Genomic DNA, 10,586 nt, shown 5'->3' with positions numbered 1-10,586 from the left:
CTTGTACTATGTGTTTAAATATTGCAATACTTTTTATCACCCTCACTAACTTGGTTACCTTTTTGTTTTCACTTTTGTTTTTATTATTCCCCTCCTCAAATGTTAGTTCGTGCACTCTGGCATCATCATCTTATTCCACAAGATCCAAGGGATCTCCACCCACTCCTCCTCTTAGTCCTATCAAAGGCAAGAACAAAGGCAAAATGGAAAATTTAAGCAACATTAGGAAGGAGAACATAGCTGAACGGGTTGAGGCCACCAATAGCCAGGGTATTCGGGTTCCAAACGAGAATGTGTCACAACTTGAACATAAATTGTTGAAGTTCCTAGAAGAGCTCGATCAAGTTCGGAATCTGGAAAGCCTATCATTTTCCCTCAACACCCCAGATGTCAACTTCCCCAACACTCAAAACCCTACACCTCCTCAAAATATCCCAAAACAGTAGAATCATCCCGCATCTCACCATCACACAGCTCTACCAAACAACCAATGTAACACCTGCTATACCCCAAACAACACTCTACTACTCATCCCAGAACCTTAGAACTCTACAAACGACCATTTCCACACCCATACACCAGTCCACCATAACACTCCTATCTACGTGGAAACCATACCACACTTCACCCAACCTATCTCATGCACACTTGAGTCTGACAAAAAGGATCTGCTTATTAGGAACTTGGCCGAGGAACTTAAGAAACTAACCAACCAGATTCAGGGCGTTGAGGGAAGCAAAGGAATCGAGGGGTTGAACTATGAGGATCTTTGCATGCAGCCTGATGTCGAACTGCCCGAGGGGTACAAACCTCCTAAGTTTGAGATGTTTGATGGTACGGGTGATCCAAGGTTCCATCTGAGGACATATTGTGACAAGCTGGTTGGAGTAGGGAAAGATGAAAGGATCTGCATGAAGCTGTTCATGAGTAGTTTGAAGGGAGATGCATTATCTTGGTACATCAGCCAAGATCCCAAGAAGTGGTCAAGTTAGGTAAGCATGTCATCAGACTTTATGGATAGATTCAGGTTTAATACAGAAAATGCACCAGACGTTTTCTATATACAGAATCTGAAGAAGAAGCCCATGGAGACGTTTTGCGAGTATGCTACTCATTGGAGGTCCGAAGCTGCTAAGGTCAGACCTGCCTTGGAAGAGGAACAAATGAACAAGTTCTTTGTCCGGGCTCAGGACCCACAATACTATGAATGGCTGATGATGATTGAGAACCACAAGTTTTCCGACATTATAAAATTGGGTGAAAGAATTGAAGAAGGTATCAAAAGCGGTATGGTTACAAACTTTGAGGCCTTCCAAGCTACAAATAAGGTCTTACAATCCGGTGGTGTGTCCAAGAAAAGGGACGTAAGGGCTGTGATGGTTGCATAGAGGACCAAATCTCCCCTCAAATACCAAACTTATCCAACACCTCCACTCACATACCAGCCAACCCCAAATTACCAAGCGCCCTTACCTTCATACCAAGCTCTGCTACCAACTTATCAGTCATCTCCACCTCCTACGTATCAACCTACCTTACCCAGATACTCCCAACCCACTCATGTCTACCAAACTTATAATGCTCAACCATACCATTATCAATCACCCCCTACACGCCAAAATTTCCCTATACCCCGACCTAATTTTGATCGCAGGCCTCCAAAATAATATATAGCCATCGCTGAACCCATCGACCAGTTGTTTGAGAGGCTCAAAGCTGCTGGTTATGTCACCCCCATCCCTGCAACCCCTGAGAATCCTTCTCAGTGGGTTAACCCAAACAAATCATGTACATACCACTCCGGCATGAAAGGGCATACCATCGATGAATGTCGTTCCTTGAAAGACAAGATACAGTCTTTGATTGATAACAAGATCATTGTGGCAAAAGAACCTGCTCTGAACGTCCGCAAAAACCCTCTGCTAGACCATAAGGGTGGAGGTATCCACATGATTGAAGTAGAAGATGACTGGGATCCGAGGGATCAATCGGGTTGATCGCAGAAGGTGATGACCCAAAGAAACCAACAATTACTCTCAATCCAATCATAGTCCAGATTCAACCATCTGAGGACGCTGAGGTGAATATGTCTGTACCACTTGAGTTTGAAGCAATATCATCCGCAAAGTCACCAGCACCAATTGAGGTTGAATTTGTGTCTCCAGAAAATGCACCCGCACCATTTGAGGTTGTAGTCTTACCACCCAAGGCACATGTTCCGTTCAAAGTAAGGATAACCATGCCAATCCTAGTGGCGATGTCAACCATGACACTATTCCATACAAATGTTGTACCCTGGAAGTACACAGCCGAGGCAAGAAGGAAACGCAAGGTCAGGTTCGAAGAAATTGTCGCTGCACAAGGTATGATAAGAACTGGTAAAGTCTATACCCCTGAACACCTAGCTGAATCAAGCAAGCAGGCTTCCAATCGGCCTCCCCTCATTGAGACAGGTCTAGACGACCTTTGGAGGAAGATACAGGCCAAGGAATATTCGGTCATCGACCAGTTAAACAAGACACCAACACAAATATTCATTCTCTCTTTGCTGCAAAATTCTGAGGCACACAAGAATGCTTTGTTAAAAGTGCTAAGTGAAGCATACATACCAAGTAACATCACTGGCAGGGAAATGGCTAACATGGTAGTACAAGTGCTGTAGATCTATAAGATCACCTTTCATGAGGACGAGCTACCACCTGAAGGGTTGGGGCACAACAAAGCACTACACATCACCGTGCAATGCGAGAATTATTTCATCACCAGAATCCTGATCGATGGAGGTTCCAGTCTTAACATTTGTCCCCTTGTAACACTCAAGAAGACCGGTAAAGGGATAAATGAGATAAAAGATGGAGAAATCAATGTGAAAGCCTTCGATGGTTCTCAAAGGTCCACCATCGGTGAGATTAAACTATGCTTGCAGATGGAACCAACATGGTTCGAGGTCGATTTCCAGGTGATAGATGTGCCATCATCTTACAACTTGCTGCTGGGACGGCCGTGGATTCATGTTGTTTGGGCCATAGCATCAATGCTGCATCAGGCAGTAAAGTTCGAATGGAATCACTAGGAAGTGATCATTCACGGCGACAGTAGCAAACCTATATACAGTCGCTAGACTATTCCGACGATCGAGGGAAGAAGGAAGCTGGGTGGAGAGACTTACCACCACGTTGAATGGGTAAATGCTATCGACAAAGACAAATGGTTGGATAACAAAATCAAGAGTATACTAAATTGGAGTGGGTACGAACCTGGCAAAGGGCTCGACAAGAACCTCCAAGGAATCTCTAAACCCATAAAACTCAAGAAACATGGCACTACCTTTAGTCTGGGATATGATTACACCTGGGAAGAATTCAATAACTGGTCTCCACCATGGCACGGTCCTTACTATCCACTAGAGCAGCCAATATCGCATCTGGAGAAGACTTTCTAATAGGCTGATGTTATTTATGGGTTAGAAGAAGAAGAAGCGTTTGCGGTAGTAAAGAATTTGTTCATAAAAGACAGTGATATGGATTGTTGTGTTATTCTCGAGGAGGAGGGGGAGGAAGGCCCTCCCATACAGGCTGTGAGCAGAGGGGCATATCTCAATAATTGGACCATCAGGACAACCAAAGCCCGACGAGCCTCAGACATTACTATTACTTATCTTGATGAACCAACGATTCTGACATGCAATGAGACAACGCAACAAACGGAAATTGATTCAGAGGAAGATGACATATTTGACGAGATTGTCGAAGAAATTGAGAACTTTGAGAACAGACCTAAGTCCAACCTGGACGAGACCGAAATTGTCAAACTGGGAGATGTAGAACACGTCAAGGAAACACGAATCAACATTCACCTATCGCCATCAGAAAAGAAAGAATACACAGAATTTCTAAAGGAGTATGAAGACATATTCGCCTAGTCGTATGATGACATCACTGGTCTAAGTACGTCCATTGTGGCTCACAAACTGCTAACTGATCCAATGTGTCCACCGGCAAAGCAAAAGCTCAGAAAGTTCAAGCCTGATATGAGTTTGAAAATCAAGGAAGAAGTCAACAAGCAGATCAAATCTAAGGTTCGCAGAGTAGTAGAATACCTGACATGGTTGGCCAACATTGTGCCTGTGCCAAAGAAGGATGGGAAGGTCAGAGTCTGTGTCGACTAACGGGATCTCAACTGGTCTAGTCCGAAGGACGACTTCCCTTTTCCAAATATACACATCCTAATCAACAATTGCGCCAAGAATGAACTACAGTCATTCATAGATTGCTTCGCTAGTTATCATCAGATCTGAATGGATGAGGAAGATGCTGAGAAAACGGCTTTCATTACACCGTAGGGAATGTACTGCTACAAGATGATGACATTCGGCCTGAAGAATGTAGGGTCCACCTACATGAGGGCCATGACTACCATTTTTCATGATATGATACACAAGGAGATAAAGGTATTTGTGGATGATGTTATTATCAAATCCAAGAGGGCCACTGACCACATGAAAGATCTGAGGAAGTTCTTCAATAGACTGCGGAGATACAACCTGAAACTGAACCCTACAAAGTGCGTGTTTGGGGTTCCCGCTGGGAAATTGCTTGGGCTTATTATGAGCCACCGAGGAATAGAACTGGATCCATCAAAAATCAAATCCATTCAAGAATTGCCACCGCCAAGGAACAAGAAGGATATGATGAGTTTCCTATGAAGACTTAACTACATCAGTCGATTCATAGCACAATCTACAGTTATCTACGATCCAATCTTTAAGATGTTAAAGAAGGACGCCGCTACCAAATGGACCGATGACTACCAAAAGGCCTTCGATAAAATCAAAGAGTATCTGTCAATGCCACCGGTCTTAGTCCCGCCCGAGCCAGGTAGACCCTTATTACTCTACCTTGCAGTATTAGATGGAGCTTTCAGCTGCATTCTAGGGCAACATGATGAAACGGGGAGGAAGGAGCAAGTCATTTATTATCTCAGTAAGAAGTTCACCCTGTACGAGGCCCGATATTCTCTATTAGAACTCACCTGTAGTGCTTTGACTTGGGTAGCTCAGAAGCTGAGACATTACTTCTATGCTTATACTACATATCTCATATCGAGAATGGATCCTTTGAAGTACATCTTTTAGAAGCCCATGCCCATCGGCAAGCTGGCCAAGTGGCAAATCCTGTTGAGTGAGGTCGATATTGTTTACGTAACTCAGAAAGCAGTCAAGGGATAGGCACTGGCAGACCACCTTGCTGAAAACCCTGTGGATGGAGGATACGAACCCCTGAAAATGTATTTTCCTGATGAAGAGGTATCATTCAAAGGAGAAGACATTGCAGAATCCTATGACGGTTGGAGAATGTTCTTCGATGGAGCAGCAAACTTCAAAGGAGTTAGCATAGGAGCAGTCCTAGTGTCAGAAACTGGTCAGCATTATCCGGTGTCTGCCAAACTCAGATTCCCCTGCACCAACAATATGACCGAGTATGAAGCCTGCATCCTAGGACTCAAAATGGCCATTAACCTGAACGTTCAAGAGCTGCTAGTGATTGGAGATTTAAACTTACTTATACATCAGGTACGAGAAAAGTGGGAAACCAAGAACTCCAAGATACTTCAGTATCTGCATCATGTACATGAATTGAGAAAGAGGTTCACAAAGACGGAATTCCAGCATGTTCCCAGAATCTAGAATGAGTTCGCTGATGTATTGGCTACCCTTTCATCTATGATACAACATCCAGACAAAAATTTCATCGATCTCATTCCGGTGAGAATCCATAATCACCCAGCTTACTGTGCCCATGTTGAAGAGGAAGCAGACGGAAAGCCTTGGTTTCATGATATCAAGGAATATTTGGTAAAATGAGAGTACCCACAACTTGCGAATCCTACTCAGAAACGCACACTTCGGAGATTGTCCAACAACTTCTTTCACAACGGAGGAATCCTGTATAGGAGTACTCCTGATTTGGGACTATTAAGATGTGTTGACGCAAAGGAAGCGTCCAAGCTACTAGAGGAAATTCATGCTGGGACCTGCGGTCCACATATGAACGGTTTTGTCTTAGCAAAGAAGATACTCCGGGCTGGTTACTTTTGGATGACTATGGAAATAGACTGCATCTAGTACGTCTGGAAATGCCACCGCTGTCAGATTCATGCAAATATGATAAAGGTACCTCCAAGCGAGCTCAATGCAACAAGCTCACAGTGGTCGTTCGTCGCCTAGGGAATGGACGTTATTGGACCAATCGATCCTGTCGCTTCCAATGGACACAAGTTTATCCTAGTAGCCATCGACTATTTCACCAAATGGGTTGAAGCAGCATCTTAAAAAGTAGTGACTAAGAAAGTCATGGCAGGCTTTGTCCGCGATCGCATTGTTTGTCGATTCGGGATTCCAGAGTCAATCATCACTGATAATGGCTCAAACCTCAACAGCGACTTGATGAAAGCTATGTGTGAAACTTTCAAGATTAGACACAAGAATTCCACAGCCTACATGCCTCAAACGAATGGAGCTGTAGAGGCCGCTAACAAAAATATCAAAAAAATATTGAGGAAAATGATAGAGAAGCATAAACAGTGGCACGAGAAGTTATCATTTGCTCTATTGGGGTATCGCACCACAGTCCGCACGTCAACCGGGGCAACCCCCCTATATGCTGGTTTATGGTACAGAGGCTGTCATTCCCATTGAGGTAGAAATTCCTTCCCTAAGGATCATACAAGAAGCTGAGCTCGACGACGCAGCGTGGGTAAAAAGTCGTTACGAGCAACTAGCCCATAGACGAAAAGAGAATGAATACAGTTTTCCATGGTCAACTCTACCAAAATAGAATGTCCGAATTATTCAACAAAAGAGTCAAGCCATGACAGTTTACACCGGGGCAGCTGGTGTTAAAGAAAACTTTTCCGCATCAAGATGAAGCCAAAGGGAAGTTCTCTCCCAACTGGAAGGGTCCATACATGGTTCATCGGATTTTAACAGGAGGAGCCCTCATACTTGTAGAAATGGACGGAGAAGTCTGGCCAAAGCGGATTAATTCAGATGTAGTCAAGCGTTACTATGTGTAATCTTTATGCTTCCTTTATATATGATGCAAATTGAACTACGCCTGACCTGATTCCCGTTTAAGAGGGGATACGTAGGCAGCCCTATGGGTTCGGTCACAACTCAATAAAAATTTCATTTCCCCCACAATTGGAAACTGGGGCAGAATTTTGAGGAGGACCCTCAAAATTTCGAAGTAATTTCAATCGATCGTCGCACGAGCAACAATCAGAAATGTCAACCCACTAAACTGGTATAGAATTTTGAGGGGGACCCTTAAAATTCCGTATCAAGAGAGATTGCAATGTACCGAGCTACGTCACAGTCGTCGGTTCATCTAAAAATTATTTTTATTATACACTTATGTCATATTTTTACGAAAATCATGCATGTTATTATTGAAACTACTTTGTTTAGAAACGCTACCCCAATAATATAGACGATATCACCAGATCAAAGCCAAACGAGTCAAGCAAAAGCCAGCGGGGATACGAACTAACCTCCCCCTTACAAAACTCACGATTTTTCTTTAGATGCAAGCACTAGGATTGCGAAATCATTAAACATACTGTATGCCCATGGAACAAACATTGTTCAAGAAAATGACTCTCCGAACCGTTGCACTTGCCAACATTTGCTATCAGCACACACAAGAAATGCTCTGTAGTCACAATGCTCTCAATAATCACAATGCCGCAATCTGCCATCAGCTAAGAAAACTCTACTGCCATTTGTTACTTTATTTTTGCATAAGGCTATCATTCTGCCTTCCAATTTGCATAAGGCTACCATTCTGCCTTCCGAGACTAAACGTTGTCTCCATCTGCATCTGCATTGCATAAGGCTACCTTTCTGCCTTTCGATTTGCATAAGGCTACCATTCTGCCTTCCAATTTGCATAAGGCTACCATTCTGCCTTCCAATTTGCATAAGGCTACAATTCTTCCTTCCAGTTGCATAAGGCTACCATTCTGCCTTCCAATTTGCATAAGGTTACTATTCTGCCTTCTGAGACTAAGTGCTGTCTCCATCTGCATTCTTGCATAAGGCTACTATTCTGCCTTCCGAGACTAAACGCTGTCTCCATCTGCATTGCATAAGGCTACCATTCTGCCTTCCAATTTGCATAAGGTTACCATTCTGCCTTCCGTGACTAAGTGCTGTATCCATCTGCATTCTTGCATAAGGCTACTATTCTGCCTTCCGAGACTAAATGCTGTCTCCATCTGCATTTCTGCACAAGGCTATCATTCTGCCTTCCAAGGCTAAGCTCTGCCTACCATTTTTCTTCGAAACCAAGCACTATTTGTCTCACTTTTCTTACGGGCTAAGCTCTTCCATTCAATTCACAATACTAAGCTCTATCTTGTCCGCATCATACTACTGCATCTTTCATGGGCTGAAATATCGCCAACTTATCCAAAGGCGTCATAGTTCGAAGACACCATCCTCATAGCCTGAGAACATCATTTCATGGCCTGCGAATCCTTTATTATATGCTTCATGGCCCAGGACATCATGGTCTATGGACGTCATCCTCATCGTCCGAAGACAACATTCATGGTCCAACGGGAATTTTCATCATGTTTAAACTTATGCACAGTATACGCTTGTATTGCTTCTATTTGCAGGAAAGACGACGAGCAACGACCATCCCGGCAGGAGCGTCCCGCTCTAGTTCCCCCAGGCCATATCAAACCTAATCATTCCCGTATACCATTCACTCACCCAACCCTAGATATAGCGTCCGCTCTTGAAATATTTTCATCGGTATACTCCACCGATAGATCCTGAACTACATACAACATGATTCCTGTAACACCAAGGATATATAGTCAACTTAGAAACCAGGGTGCGGCCTAAATCTTCTTCAAACCATTTCGCTCGGTCAAAATTGGCCATCATTTCTTTACCCGAAAACTCTTTCATTCTTCCCGGGTAAAGAGAGGCAGCTGTTGATACCCAATTTTTTCCTATATATTTTTAACATACAAAAATAGCTTCAAAATAGCATGTATATGCATATATAAGCATGACTAAGGATTTTATTATTTTTTCATAATTTTAAAGGTTCTTAAATTGATTTATTTTCCCTCTTTTATCCATAAAATTCCCAATAATTAATTCCAAAATTATTATTTTTGATAATTCTTCTATTGAATTTTTATAGTTATTCCAAAATATGGCTAAATTATTTTTTACATATTTTTACAATTTTATTTAGTATTTTTAAAGCTAAATTGCACATAATTGCAATATTAGCCCTTTTAAGGTTTAATTATGTTTTTACACACAAATTGGGACCTGTATTTTTAAATTATTATTTATGTGTTATAAATCATTTTTTCCTTTTAAATTAATTTTTAGAAACCATTTACTATTTTTTATAAATTAAAAAAGGGAAAAAATGGCTATTTAAATTTGAGTCAAATTGGCTTTCAAATCTAACCCAAATCAAAACCCAATTCCCTGGCCTAATTTCTAATAAACCCGACCCTAACCCTTTTAAACCTTACCCAAACCCGGTTCCCCACCTACCCCATTTAATCTGGGCCGTTGATCATTCAGATCAACGGCCACCATTCTACCTGCCTAAAATAAACCCAAACGACCCCCTTAACCTAAATCATTTCCACCAACCCGCTGCCCTTGAATCCCCTTCCTCTCCAATCCTCTCTGTAAACCCATTCAAACCCTAGCCGCGGCCACCCAAACTAACCCTAATCCCCTTCGATTCTCACCTAATCCATGGACTCTCATGGTTGTTTGAGACGTGTACCGGTCTCCTCTGTCTCCTGGTTGCCTGTTTTTGTAATTTCATGGAAGGATATCAAAGAGATCTAGTCCAGTCTTTGTTCAATTTTTATCTATGGTGTTTTCCCGGGTCTCCATGGCCGTCCGAGTCAGATCCATGGCTTTTCCGGCTAGATTGGTAACTTTCGAAGTCTTACTCATTTTTTTGGATTCTCCGAAACCCTAACTTTAAAGGCTTTCTGATTTTCTTTCAGATTTGTCTTAGATCTGTGTATGTTATGAACCTCTTAAGTATTTTCCTTAAAGGTTTTCCGATTTTTCAAAGCGACTCTTCGTCTTCAACGATTAGGGTTTTCTTAACCTCTCTTGAAAGATCTATTCTCCGATTTTTAGTGTTGTTTTATGATTTTACTATGTTTAAATGATTTGTTTATGTTTTCTTCTACCTAGTTTATCGTGTTAAAACCCTAAGTATCTTTGGTTTTACCCGGTGTCCTGAAACTGTCTATTTGTATGTATACCTGTTTCGATTGAGTTCTTCATGGTTAAATCCTTTCCTTTGTCTGTCTTGGTTGATTCTGAGTTCTTACCGTTTTTGTTAAAACTCTAATTTCCTAAAACTTTTCTCATTTGTTACCATGAGTTTTTAAAGACTTCCTCTACTTTTTTCCATGTGTTGGTCTGATCTCCTTTACTTGTTGCTATTTGTTAGACTGGTTTCTTTACTTTGGTTCTATGTGTGAGCCATGAGTGCTTGACCTTGTTGATTACCATGCTTTGA

The sequence above is a fragment of the Nicotiana sylvestris genome, chromosome 3, assembly GCF_000393655.2.
Source record: "Nicotiana sylvestris chromosome 3, ASM39365v2, whole genome shotgun sequence".
In the NCBI taxonomy this organism is placed as follows: Eukaryota; Viridiplantae; Streptophyta; class Magnoliopsida; order Solanales; family Solanaceae; genus Nicotiana; species Nicotiana sylvestris.
The sequence above is the reverse complement of the archived record's forward strand: the minus strand, read 5'-3'. Positions refer to the sequence as shown.